General features: G+C 36.9%; 1 protein-coding gene across 3 annotated transcripts in view; it reads right to left on the bottom strand.

Moving 5' to 3' along the window:
* The window catches only part of DLC1 (DLC1 Rho GTPase activating protein), a 417459-nt gene that overhangs the window by 96909 nt on the left and 306464 nt on the right, over positions 1-14086 (bottom strand). The gene's annotated exons all lie outside the window — the stretch shown is intronic.

The following is a 14086-nucleotide window of genomic DNA, read 5'->3' as shown; positions in this document are numbered from 1 at the left end:
CTTTTTCTCCTTAATGGAAAAATATTCATAAAAATAGGACAGTTGCTTTGGGAGTTTAGGTTGCTACATAAAATCCAGGATAAGTATTTTAAGTAGGCCCCTACAACGGAGGTAGTTTTAAATGGCTAAACCAGCGTTTTAAAGCAGCTCCTTTGGTACTAAAATTTTCACTAAAAGGAAAATGATAAGCATAAAATTTTGACCAGTGGTTACTCTGGAAGGTGGGAGGGACTTCCTAAATTATTGGAGACAATTTCTTAAGCTGGATGGTAAGTACAAGGGTGTTCATTTTGTTACTTTTTATAGATTTTTATGAAATTTGTACATTTTTATGAAATATTAAAAAAAGAAACTGCTCCCCTGGACCAAGACTCTTTTCAAACAATTATTTAAAGATCTTTAATGTACACTGGACTTCAACTCACCAAAGTCACTTCTATAGCATAAAAATTTTCCATGATAAAATAATTGTAAGAATTTCAGCACTCTATGAATGACTCTTATGTAAGAGCTATTCACAATAGAGATTAAAATAGCTTCTTCTTGTGAAGTTATATACAGATTCATTTTGTTTATTTGTTTATCAGTTCAAACTCAAAATACTCTTCTCTTAACAACAACATCATTGGAATTCCAGCCAAGACAGAAAAAGTCTATTTAATGCAAGGAATTCTAGTGATGATACTCAGGCCTTCACCACTAAATGCAACTATAATTAGGTAAAAATAACATTCAGATCCAAATTAAGAAGACAATTAGCATAGAGGCAAAAGAAGATAGGATTACTGGGGAGCACAACCTAAGGTATAAACTTGTGGAATCACTATGTCATAACATCTGAAACTATTCTAACACTGTGTGTCGACTATACTTTCATAAAAAAAAAAAAAAAGAAGAGGAAGAAAGGATTCTTGATCTTTGCATTCCTACAAGCTCTAGGCTTCAGCAGGGCAGGAGAGAAGCATCTAGCCCAGAATAGGTGTGTTATGAGAGTCTGGAGCCATGGCTGTCCAATAAAAATATGACGTAGACACGTTTTTATTTTAAATTTTTCTCGTAGCCACTTTACAAAAGAAACAGGTGAAATTCATGTTAATAATGTAGCTTATTTAACCCAACATATCCAAAGTATCATCATCTCAATAGGTAATTGATATAAAGATCATTAATGAGAGATTTTACATTATTTATCTCATAGTGAGTCTCTGAAATCTGGTTTGTATTTTATACCCAAAGAGTGGAACTAGGTATCTTGAAATCTAATGTTACACAATTTTGGATGATGCCCTCTTTAAGAAAAAGACACCAGCTACTAATACAAAGTTAGGTGTGAAAGTGAGTATCAATTTAGAACGAGAAAAGACATCACAAGGAATTCCTGGAGATTTGAAGTTTTAGGTCTTTCTCTTTTGATATCACTTGGCAATTTACCAGACACACGTGTATAGAAATGATCCAGTGTAGCTTCTCTTCTCCGCCTTGAACACTACAACCCCTGGCACTCACAAAGGCCCATCTAAGTTAGGGTTTCTGAAGTGTGAGTTTCATTAGTGTTCAGGCTGAATTGTGTCTCCCTAAATGCATATGTTGAAGTCCGATCCCCTATTACCTGAGAACGATACCGTATTTGGAGAGGGGCCTTAAAAGAGGTGAGTTAAAATGAGGTTATTAGGGTAGGTCCTAATCCATTTGACTGGTGTCCTTGTGAGAAGAGGAGGGAATTCCAGAGGCACAAGTACACGGAGGTTAAGACTACGTGAGGACAAGACAGCAAGGAGACTGCAAGCCAAGGAGAGAGACCTCTGGCGAAACCAACTCTGCCGGCACCTTGGTCTTGGATTCCCAGCCTCCAGAGCCAGGAGAAAATAAACTTCTGTTGTTCAAGCCGCCTAGCCTTTGTTATGCTAGCCAGAGCAACGAATACAATCAGCTTCTTGCTAAAACTTCTGCGGGGGGACTTTGTTCTTTCCTGTCTCGTCCCCTTGCTCAATAGCACCTTCTTCCTCCCTCTGTTCCAACTGAACCCGACTCCAGCCTTCTGCCTTTTTAAAAAAATTTTTTATTGTTATGTTAATCACCATACATTACATCATTAGTTTTTGATGTAGTGTTCCATGATTCATTGTTTGCGTATAACACCCAGTGCTCCATGCAGTACGTGCCCTCCTTAATATCCATCACCAGGCTAGCCCATCCCCCCACCCTCCTCCCCTCTAGAACCCTCAGTTTGTTTCTCAGAGTCCATCGTCTCTCATGGTTCATCTCCCCCTCCGACTTACTCCCCTTCATTCTTCCCCTCCTGCTATCTTCTTCTTCTTTTTCTTTGTTCTTAACATACGTTGCATTATTTGTTTCAGAAGTACAGATCCGTGATTCAACAGTCTTGCACAATTCACAGCGCTCACCATAGCACATACCCTCCCCAATGTCTATCACCCAGCCACCCCATCCCTCCCACCCCAGCCTTCTGCCTTCTTGAGGTCTTCCCTGTAGAAAGACCTTTGGGGCTCAGCACAAGTACTCTCACTGCCCTGCATTCATTTGGCAAGTGAATATGAGTTTCCATGTGACTGCTCTTACATTATTATCATGTAGTATTACTTTTACTTTTCAACAGATAATATCTTCTCTGCCTCACTAGGTGAATCCTTTGAAGACTATCAGGGACCATATCTTTTATCAAATTTGAACATCAGAAACATTTCTTGAGTAATCCTTTTTGAATGAGGAGAGAGGAGTTCCCATTCAGGGCTGTAGGATGATTAAAAAAAAAGGGCTTTAAACACACACACACACACACACACACACACACACACACACACACACACACTTTTTAAAAGGATAACCTTCATCCTGCACTAAAAAAGAGAGAAGTGACATCACAACAGTGATGGCTGAAGTCCCTGGCTCCCTCCTGCCTATGGGTCAGAGGCATCGATCCTTGTTTCTCCCGTAGCCACCCATTCCTGGTTGTTGCCTTCTGTTTTTCTACTGCTTACACCAGAAACGGAAGTTCACAAGAATATCTTCCAAAAAGCTTTGGCCAGAACCAAAGGAAGTGAGTACATTCAGGGGATGAAAGGATGATTCAACCTCTTTGCATGCTTAATTCTTGGTATCCCTTCTGAAATTGCTGAAAAGAATGCCAACAAGTTGTAATTACCATGGTGCACCCTAGGAGGTGGACATCTGCCAGAACTCACTGGATTTCAACCAACAATCCGTTTTAAGTTAAGTCATTGAAGGAAATGAGCGTCTATTCTGGTCATCTATAGGGAATATCTGTGGCCCCTAAAAAGTCCACAAACATGCTTGATACACAGCTTCATAAAATCATGCTTTTTATCGGCATTTTTTTGTGCAGGCTTCAACGTGCACTAAATATAGTAATTCATTGGTGAGTGGGTGACAGAGAGTGGCCAACACTTGGTCTCAGAATATGAGTAAACTTTTCAAAGAGCTACCCACAGGGAAATGCACACTTACTTTCTTAGTGAGAAAACATATCTGGGTTCAAAATATTTATCAAATGCCTTATTTTTCCAGGGAACCCAGGTCCTCGGGGTGGGGGCAGCAGGACATCCATCACCATCCTCAGGAAAGTGAGAGGACTGCTTTTGCCATCAGAACAGCTTCCAAGGCCCTCGTGCCAATTGCCGTGCGGAATGATTCATCAGCTTCAGAAACTTCCTTGGGAGCTGAGTGGGCAGTCATGAATCATCTCTCGCCCTTTGCACATATCATTACTGATCTCCTTGGAATATTATATGAAAATAATACCTTGCATTTTTGTGAAGAATGCTTTTCCTGATGGCATCAGACATCGGGACTGGAGTAAAATCAGGCCCTGGTGAACTGTGTACACCGGGACTGGATATGTTCCAAAAACATTTGCAAATGCTGTTTTGAGTCTGAGTCAACACACCTGATCTGCAAGGCTGTCGCAGGCAGAGGCCAGTGGTGCTGGCAAAAGCTCAAGGACACCGTTTTGGGGATTAAAAAGAAACGATGAATTTGATCCCCTTCATAGTCAACTTGAAGGGGCATTGTACACTTGAATTATCCTGTTTTGTTATAGATAAGAAAGTAATCCTAGGAAAATCAACCTTTCCTTAAAAAAACATGGTGCACATACACTGAGAAAAACACTGAGTGTGCTTTCCCCCTCTGATACAGCGATTTCTCATTTGCTTGGCCAGATCTGACATCGTAATAGTTTATCATGGGGGAAGGAATAGCTAGAAGCTCAAAATCTTTGGGTTCTAATCCCAAACTTATCACCAATCTGCCGAGTAGTTTTGGAGTTACCTGGACACCCCGAGATACCCACTGAAGTCGACTAACGTATTTTGTCAGCAACTGGAGATAGCAGTCATTGTGTCGCAAAATCAAAAGCAGATGTGATGTCTCATCAAACATATTCTTACAAGTAGCACCAGCTGCAGTGGCAGTGTTGAGCCTTCATATATAAATAAACAGCTCCTGACAATGGCGAACAATCCAGTTGATGTGACTGTGAATGCAGCTTGTTGTTCCTGGAACCATGTTCTACGAAGAACAGTTGATGGAAATAAGGATACTCAAATTTGTAGGAAAGAAGATTCAGAGAAAAATCTAATAGTGTCTCTTTCTAGCAGTAGGGCCTCTGTGAAGAAGGAGAATTAAACTTGTTTCTCCTTGTGCGACCTCAGAGTATAGAATACAAAGTACAGAATAGCAGAAGACACGTGAAAACAGATTTCAGACCCACTCAGAGGACTATTTTCTAACAGCTCCTTAGAGATGATACCCATTATCACAATGCCCTTCCTCGGAGATGTCCAAGGAAAGAGATCTCATTTACATAAATGAAAACACACAAGCGTACGTACACACACACACACACACACACACACACACACACACACACGGATGGGAAGAAGACATGTCAACTCATGAGCATTGTTGCCTCTGGATGGGGAGAGGAGAAAGGGACTAGAGTGGTGTTGAAAAGGACAACTTTGTCCTCAATATTTTATTTCTTTTGTAAAACAATGATAGCACAAAGGATAAAACATCCACATTTGTCAATTCTGGATGCAGGATGCAAGGATGTTTGTTATATTATTCTTTTGTATTTTTCTGTATTAAAAAAATTGCTCTCTCCTCTCAAACAAAACACCAAGCTTTACCATATTGCCTTTGTTTTTCTCATTTCAACAGCCACCAATGTAAACTATATTGTCCATTATTGCTGATCCACAGACTATTATTTGGGGGATAGATGACTATTCATTTATCAACTGTATCCTACAGGCTTACAATGGGCTGTGTACCATGTTCATGCTTCCTTCCATCCTGTGATTCTGTGGTTCTACAATTCTTAATTTTCAAGATACTCTTTTTACAGTTTCTTGCAGATTATATATTTCCTCTGAAAACAGAAAGAAACTCTTTTTTTTTTTAACGATTTTATTTATTTATTTATTTGAGAGAGAGAATGAGATGGAGAGAGAGCATGAGAGGGAAGAGGGTCAGAGGGAGAAGCAGACTCCCCGCTGAGCAGGGAGCCCGATGTGGGACTCGATCCCGGAACTCCAGGATCATGACCTGAGCCGAAGGCAGTCGCTTAACCAACTGAGCCACCCAGGTGCCCCAGAAAGAAACTCTTATTCAGCGATCCGTTGGTAATCTGTGCTGATTATCCTTTGGGGCTAAGAGAACTTCTCCCTATTTCACAGTCATGGTATACTACTATGTGACATCACATACCTAATATCAAAATATCCTTAAGTACTGCTTTAAGTGAAGTCACCTATAATCATGGCTTGAAATGAGCTGGGAATATTTCTAGTGATGGGGATGTTTGGTAGAGGGGGCACAGGTGGGACTTTAATTTGATTTCACTTTTTCAGAGAAGTTAAAAACCATTCCAAAATTTCCTCCAATTTGTTTTTTCTCTACTTGGTCTTTCTTTACATCTCCTTTCAAAGTATCTGGCCTATGACATATACCAAGTAGTCATTTTTTTTTTTTGATGGATGGATGGGTACCTATAAAATAATTCAGTTCCTGTTTTTATCTATTTCATACTTTTTATCTAATTCTGGAAATAGTTTCTAACCTAGGGTCCAAGGGCATCTAGTGGAGTAAAGAGTGATGTGTCACTGAGCCATCTGTAACATTTCAGAAAGCTTCAAGAAATCTGACTGAAAGTATCCAACTTATTTGAATGCAATTATAACTACACAGTTTGCTATCGGTTAGCTATCATAAGCTGACTAGAGTCCCTAATTGGTAGGTATTTAAACCATTGATTTATTTTTTAAAAAAGGAGTGATTTTTAAAAAAGTGAGATTGAAGAAAAAAAGATTTCAAGAAAATAAAAGATCTTCTGGAAGCTAACGTTAGTCCTGGAAGAGATTCACAATCAGGAACATGGTCTGAGCTAATAATCAGTTTTTAATGTAGTGTTGGCAAAGGGACAAAGCAAAAAAAAGTTCACACTCTGAACTGACATCAGTAATTCTCTCGTGTTCATAGTTTGCCCGTTTGTTTTGAACTGCACCACTTAGAAAGGCAAAGTGGAGATGTTGCCCTGGTTCTTGAGGTTACCTCTCCCAATATATCAGGAACTCAGACAAAGTTGCAACTCCTTGGTCTGGCATTTCGATCATGAAGTTCAAGCAACATTTACAACTAATAGCGATTTATAGCTTTGAATGGACTTTCACATATAAACTCATCTTAATCACTGATCTCCAAACATGATATTTTTTTTCCTTATGCCTTTGAATACACTGACTAGCAAATTTCTCCTCATTCCTTAGAACAACACTTGAAACGTCACTTCCCTTAGGGATCATTTCTTCCTGCTCTGATAGTCCAGACTTTTTATTGACTTCTCTTTGTTCTTATTGCATTGTATATGTACTTTTATTAAATCATTCTTATTTTATATTAAAGGTTATTCATATTTTACATTAAAATTATTTTCATATATGCCTTCCACACAAGACAGTGAAGAGAGGATGTTACTTCTATGTGTTCATGAGTGATAACATAGAGGTCGGAGAAATGGGTAAAAAAGCAAATCATGGAGCTGATAGGTTTTAGAGGCTGGGCTTGAAACTGGGTCTTCTGTCCCCAGCTCATGCTTTTTCCATTCTACATCACCACTTTTTGAAGCTATGATGTTCAATTTTGCTGACTATTATAAGTATCACCATGTTTTTGTTTATTAAATTTGTGGCAATTAAACATTTTAAGAGAAGTAACAATGACCCTAACAGCCTGCATTGATTGAGTGCTTATAATCGGCCCAGCAATGTTCTAAGAGATTTAGACATATCAATTCATTTAGTTCTCATAAAAATCCTACAAGATTATTAATAATTGCAAATTATTATCTTTCTCTTATAGATAAGGAAACTGAGGTGCTGAATGGTTACATAATTTGCTTGAAGTCACCCAACTGAAGAGTGGCAGAACTGTGACTCATACAGAGGTAGTCTGGCTTTGGAATTCATATTCATAATGAAAGTAGACTGAAACACTGATGTTTTCTCTCCTCAGTGGAATTTTGGACATGAACACTGTCTACAAGATTGGCTTCCATTTTGACACTGTGCAGACCATGGGACCAAGGTTTGGCTGTGGTTCTCCATTTCTAGCCTCAACTATAATTACAGAGCACAGAAGATAGATGGAATTGATTCAGATGATTGAATACATTGGATTTCATGTGGATAGCCATTATGAAACAAGTAGGGTTTTTATTTTGGGTCCCCCCCCAACTTTTCAAATAATAAAGCAAACTGACAATCGAGGGAAAAAAAGAAAAAAGAAAACAAATCCAAACAACCTGTTTTTGATTTGTTTGGGACTTCATTCAAGGTTGTAGGCAGCATTCAGAATTGCATTTCAGAGTGTTCAAAGCAGCACTCTCCTTTGAAATAACTTTGATATGAAAAAATAAAATTGTAAAATATGTAATGTCAAGCTATGTTAAGAACTTTTCACATGTGGAACAATAAAGAAGGAAACAAAAATATTCATTACAGTTTACATTGTAAAGACCACCTGAGTATAAAACCCAGATAAAAACAAAATAAAGTCATGAACAAGAACAAGTGCCTCGTAAATATTTTATGCCTTGTGATAATAATCAAGAACTTCATTAAGAAAGTATATTTAAGAAGGTGATATTTAAGAACTATAAGAACTCGAAAATGACCTGAGAATGTGTCTAAGGAAAAATTTCTAATTCCTAATATATTAGGTTAAAATTCAGTCACTATTATAGTTATTTAAATCCTATTGTAGTCTAGCAATTTAGAAGGAAAACAATTTATGCCACATTTTGGTCTCTAAAATATCTAGAATACATTCTGAACATTCTTGTCTATAGTTCTACACAACTAACCTACTTTTTCCTAAGAGTTTGCCTAAAATACATCTCGAATGCTGTATATGAAGTATTTCTGAACATGGGCCAAATGACTTGGGTCTTTATTTTCCAGACCTTAAATTACCTTCCTTCTTTTATTCATATTTCCTAACCTGCTTGTCACATTCACGTCTCTTTGGGCTTCTTCTTCGTTTCACTCCTTATTCATCCATCCATCCATCCATCCATCCATCCATCCATTCAACATTCATTTCACTTCCAACACCATGACTTTACTCTTATCAAACCAGAAGCTTCTCCCTTTTAACACATTACATTTCTTCTCTTTTTCAAGGAAAGCTTGAGATTTTAGTTTTAGAGTCAGTCTTTCATGAAAAATTAATAGGAAAGTGGAATTCACTCTTTTTCATCTCCTGAACACTCACCAAACACACTTTATCCTTCTTTGTCCTTCTTTAAACCAAAAATGGTGGTGACATCATAGTATTTAGGTTGTATTTACTTACATGTTGTTCAGTTACTAGTTTCTATGGTTTCCATTTTGGGTTATAAGTTATTAGAGGTAACTTAGCATCCAGTGTCAATAATCACCATCTTACTTTTAAAATTTTTATTTGGATGATTTTTTTTCAAACAATACCAGGGCTCTCCTCAGTCAAGATAGTGAATAGGGAATTCACTATGAGGAATTCACTATTAGAAACAGGGGAGGGAAATAAAAGTGACAAGGAGTGTCTAGATTCCTTCCGTTAGTTTTGGAATTGTGTTGGGGATTTGTGTTTCTAACTTTGGACTATTCCCGAAAGTGAAATGAAGATTGAAGTTTCTCTGAAAAGGAAGAAGTTGAACAAAGCTGGAGGTTGTGTATGGTCCTGTCTAAATGATTAGTCAGCTGTATGTGAACAAAAGTGACATGATAGAGTGGGCTGGGGTCTTATCCTCTCTTCTTGCCGGTTTTATTCTAAGAATATCTTTTCCCTCCATCTGTACCAGTTGTAAACACAGGCTCTTACTTTTTAAGGTAAGTGTTCCTCAGGGTTATAGGCAGAAGAGGAAATTCCTTTTTTTTTAGGATTTTTAAAAATTTTTTATTGTTATGTTAATCACCATATATTACATCATTAGTTTTTGATGTAGTGTTCCATGATTCATTGTTTGTGCACGACACCCAGTGCTCCACGCAGAGTGTGCCCTCTTTAATACCCATCACCAGGCTAACCCATCCCCCTACCCTCCTCCCCTCTAGGAGGAAATTCCTTTTAAAATAGCTTCGGGATAGGACTCTTGTCCCTTACATGAAATAAACCTTTTGGGAAACAAAATAGAATGGATGGGAAATAACATGATAAGAAAACAACTGTAGTTTTGTGTGAATTTTAAGTCCTATCTCTGCACTGGGGGAGTTGTTAATGGTTTACTCATTTCCCTGACTCTGCTATTACCCTAAAGCGAGACTCCATTACAAGTCTTGCACATACTCATAAGCATTATTAACTTCTTGGGTCTTTGATGTGTTTTTGGTCAACAGAATCATTGTAGTACGCCTATCATGGGAACGGCTTTGAAGAGAGTCTTGAGGCTTGGAGGGGCAAAAATGCTCAGGGGGAAGAGATTCCTATTAAGGAAAATATTGCGGTAAAGCTAGAAAAAATTCCAAAGTCTTCATTTGGTGTAGTAAATTTCAAGGATTAGGACAAATGGACCCATGGACTAATAAATTCTGCTGTGTGAGCTAACATATAGGGTCTGTGTGGGCTAGGAGGTTGGAAAACAAAACCTGTGGATAGTGCTAACCTCTGACATGAGTGCATGTCTTTACAAAGCTCACTTACTTTCAGTTATTTGAAGGTCAAGGTAATGAGAACCCCTCACATAGGTTAAGGTTAAATACACTATTTCCCTCAGACTTTTAAAGATAGTTTTAGTATTCTGTTGATCAGTATTGGTATCGGTAAAGCTCAAATTCCACATTAAAAAAAACTTTCTACACAGAAATAAATGACTGTAGATGTAGATAGTTTCAGGCTAAGTTCGGCTCTTTTACCCATGAATATATATATATTCATATATATATATAATCTCCTCACAGGTTTTCAAAGCAATAAAATATTTTATTAAGCTAAAGTCATGGTTATTTCAGTTCAGTATGAGTAGGATACTTTACAAATGAAATAAATCACTGGCAAAAGAATGCTGCACTTTAATCATCTGAAAACATAACATCTTTTTAAATGGTCACTAGATGTTTTGCTGATTTCACCAATTACTTGTCACACGTTGGCTGGAAATTCTGAACCATTCCATTCATTTATTAACTCAGCCAGGGAACTGTTTTTAAAATTTTATGAGAATGTTTGTGGTCAAATTCCTTCATTGCCTTTACATATGACTAAGTGGACAGAACACTTTTCAATTGGTTAATGGTACAAGCACCTGCCTTGTATTTTGCACTGTAACCATAACTATGATGCTAATTGGCTTGCTTTTTAGCACCTTCTTGATCATACTGCCTGAATTTGGCCAGTCTTGCAATGGAGCATTTTGTGATCACATGTAAAAATGAAACTGTTATAGACCAGATGGCATTATTGGGTGGTCACACTAGAAAAAACAAAGCTGCACTGCAAGTTTTAATTGTAGTTAGGAAAATAGAGATCATTTCAGTCTGCAGTGTGGTCTAATATACATCATTTGCACCTCTAAGAGTAGCTAAGACTCATTCTAAGGCAACGGCCCTGAAAGACCCAGTTTTGCACCCCAGTGAGTATGCAAGAGGATCCTTGGGGTCTGGGCAGAAAATATGATAACTTCTATTTATAGTTTTTTTATTAACAGAAAATGACATTAGGCATTGCTAATATTTACTTAGTATGTAGACTGACACTGATTTCCACCTTTATTCCGCATGTTATGTCTACTGTGGGAGGATTGTGAATTTCATGGCTTGGGTGGGTTGATAGTCTTTGGTACTCATTTGCTTTTAGAATATACAAGTAGGTTTCAATTTACCTGTGGGTAAACACTGGTAAACTTAAGGGATCTAAAAGACTTACCGCGTTTGAAAGAAATTTGACTGAAAACAATGCTGTTGAGTTCATACAAAGTGAAGAGAAAGAAGTTGATATTTCTTCAACTCCTAATACGAACTCTTAATGTGTTGACAGTCTAATCAGATTTGGAAAAATGTCCGCCTCCATCCCCCTGGCCATGAAATTATCAAAAGGATTATGAAAATATTAACATACATTCACTATTTTTCAGAGCGAAGTTTGACCTGGGGGAAAAATGTACCTTGAGGTATCAGATAAGGATAGAACAAGGTCATCATGATTAGCAAGAAATTTTAAGCCTACACATCCAAAACAGTCTCTTGATTTCTTCTGTGATGTATGGTTATGTGATACTCAACCTAATGTTTAATGCTAAAAGTTTAGAAGCCACACTTGAAAAATTTCACTCATGACTTAAAGTTACATTAAGGAAACACCTGTTCTTCATGCCAAGATAAAAATGGCTAAAAGAATCCTTGAAAAACAATATGATGTCAAGTTACAATACATTCTTTTAATAGTAAACACTGGTAGCAAATGCAAAGGAAACATTATTAAAGATTGAAGAAACAAGTTTTGTAACAAGTTATGTAGTGTAAGAGTTTTGGTAGGTATAGTTCAATGAAAGCACAGATGTTTCTAATAGGTCTCAGACTATAATATTTGCTAAATTTTGTTTCAGTGATGGAATATAAATGATTACCTTCCCACTTTTATTATGAGTCACTAAAGGAAAGAAAAACCAATGAGGTGATATTCTCAATAAATGCCTCTTTCAATAAAAATCATATTCTGCAGAAAAACTATTAATTTGACCACAGAAAGAATTCTAGGCTAAGTTTATAGAGACAACATTGGAAAATTAATAGATGAGGTATTTTAGCAAATAAGTCAAAGCCAAAAGTGCACAAAAATGCTACAGGTCAACATGGATATTCTAATATTTTAATTTAAAAACTAATAAACTATAGTGAGTTCTTTACCATATTTGAAATGAGGTAGGAAGTGACCAGACAAACCATTTATCATACCGTGACTTACTGGTTATCCCATTGAAAGGAACCTGAACCTGAAGATGAGTTACTCATTTCTCTTTAACAAAAAAACAAATACTTCAAATTTGCTGACATTTCTGTGATGACAAGTAGCTGTCACTATTACGTTAACTGAGCATACATTTTTCAGAAGTCTATATATAATGTGTTTCTCCAAGATAAAGGTGTCATTTGAACAATGGGTGAGGAAGCAACTGCTTTAGAAGACAAACAACAACTTGTGTTATGCACAAAGCATTCTTAAAATATTTTGGAAATGTGCACATTGTTATATGAATTTGTTATTGAAAATGATGTGTATGTACCACCTATTAAAACTCCCATAGGTAACATTAAAAATTTTAATACAGTTTTCTCACCAGCTAAATTTTTTTCTAAATGAAGAGCTTCAGTAATTTCAAAACATACATGTTAAAAATATAAAAAATGCAGTTTCGCATTTGTATCCAAGACATTATAGGAGAGATTTATTAGTAAAATTTCAGCAGAATCCCTTGCATGACTGTTAGACTGGATGGAAAATTTTCTATCATGACTTATTTAAAAAGTTGCATTTTTTCAATATCAAGTTACACATCTTTTTCTCTCCTGATGGCCTTTAAAATCAAGTATTGAAATAAACTGAATTTTGAATCATGATGCCACCTCTTGTTAAAGATTTAAAAGGCAATTTGAAGCATATTCTGTCATGATTCTGTCTCTGAAGATTATTAATAACATTTATAGGAAACCAAAATATTTTGGGGCAGCACTACTAAAAAGTAAAATAAAATCAACCTTAAAAATAGACCTCTTTCATGTTTGCTTTACATATTAATATAGAATTACACGTAAATGATTTAGAGAAGGGGTTCTTAACTGGGACACTTTGGCCCCCAAGGGGGTATCTGGCAGTGTCTAGAGATGTTTTCAGCCCCTGCAACAGGGAAAGGTACTGATGACATGTAGCTGGTAGAGGCTGGGGATGCTGCTTAACGTCCTATAATGCACAGGACAGCCCCCATGACAAGTTATCTGGTCCCAAATGCCAACAGTGCAGAGGGTTAGAAACGCTGTTTGGAGATATATGAATGATTTTTTAAAATTTTTATTTTATTTAAATTCAATTAATTAACATATGGTGTATTACTAGTTTCAGAGGTAGAGTTCAGTGATTCATCAGTCTTATATAAAACACCCAGTGCTCATTACATCACATGCCCTCCTTAGTGCCCATTACCCATCCCCCCAGCCCACCTCCCCTCCAGCAACCCTCAGTTTGTTTCCTACAGTTAGGAATTTCTCCTTCTCTGCTTTCGTCTTATTTTATTTTTCCCTCCCTTCCCCTATGATCCTCTGTTTTGTTTCTTATGTTCCACATATGAGTGAAATCATATGATAATTAGCTTTCTTTGATTGACTTATTTTACTTAGCATAATACCCTCTAGTTCCATCCACGACGTTGCAAATGGTAAGATTTCATTTTTTTTGATGGCTGAGTAATATTCCATTGTGTGTGTATACACACACACAAGTATATACACAAACACACACACACACACATCTTTTTTTTTTTAAAGATTATATTTATTTATTTGAGAGAGAGAATGAG

This window comes from Callorhinus ursinus, unplaced genomic scaffold (assembly GCF_003265705.2).
Source record: "Callorhinus ursinus isolate GAN/ISIS: 27379988/994484 unplaced genomic scaffold, GSC_fseal_2.0 scaffold17, whole genome shotgun sequence".
In the NCBI taxonomy this organism is placed as follows: domain Eukaryota; kingdom Metazoa; phylum Chordata; class Mammalia; order Carnivora; family Otariidae; genus Callorhinus; species Callorhinus ursinus.
The sequence above is the reverse complement of the archived record's forward strand: the minus strand, read 5'-3'. Positions and strand labels throughout refer to the sequence as shown.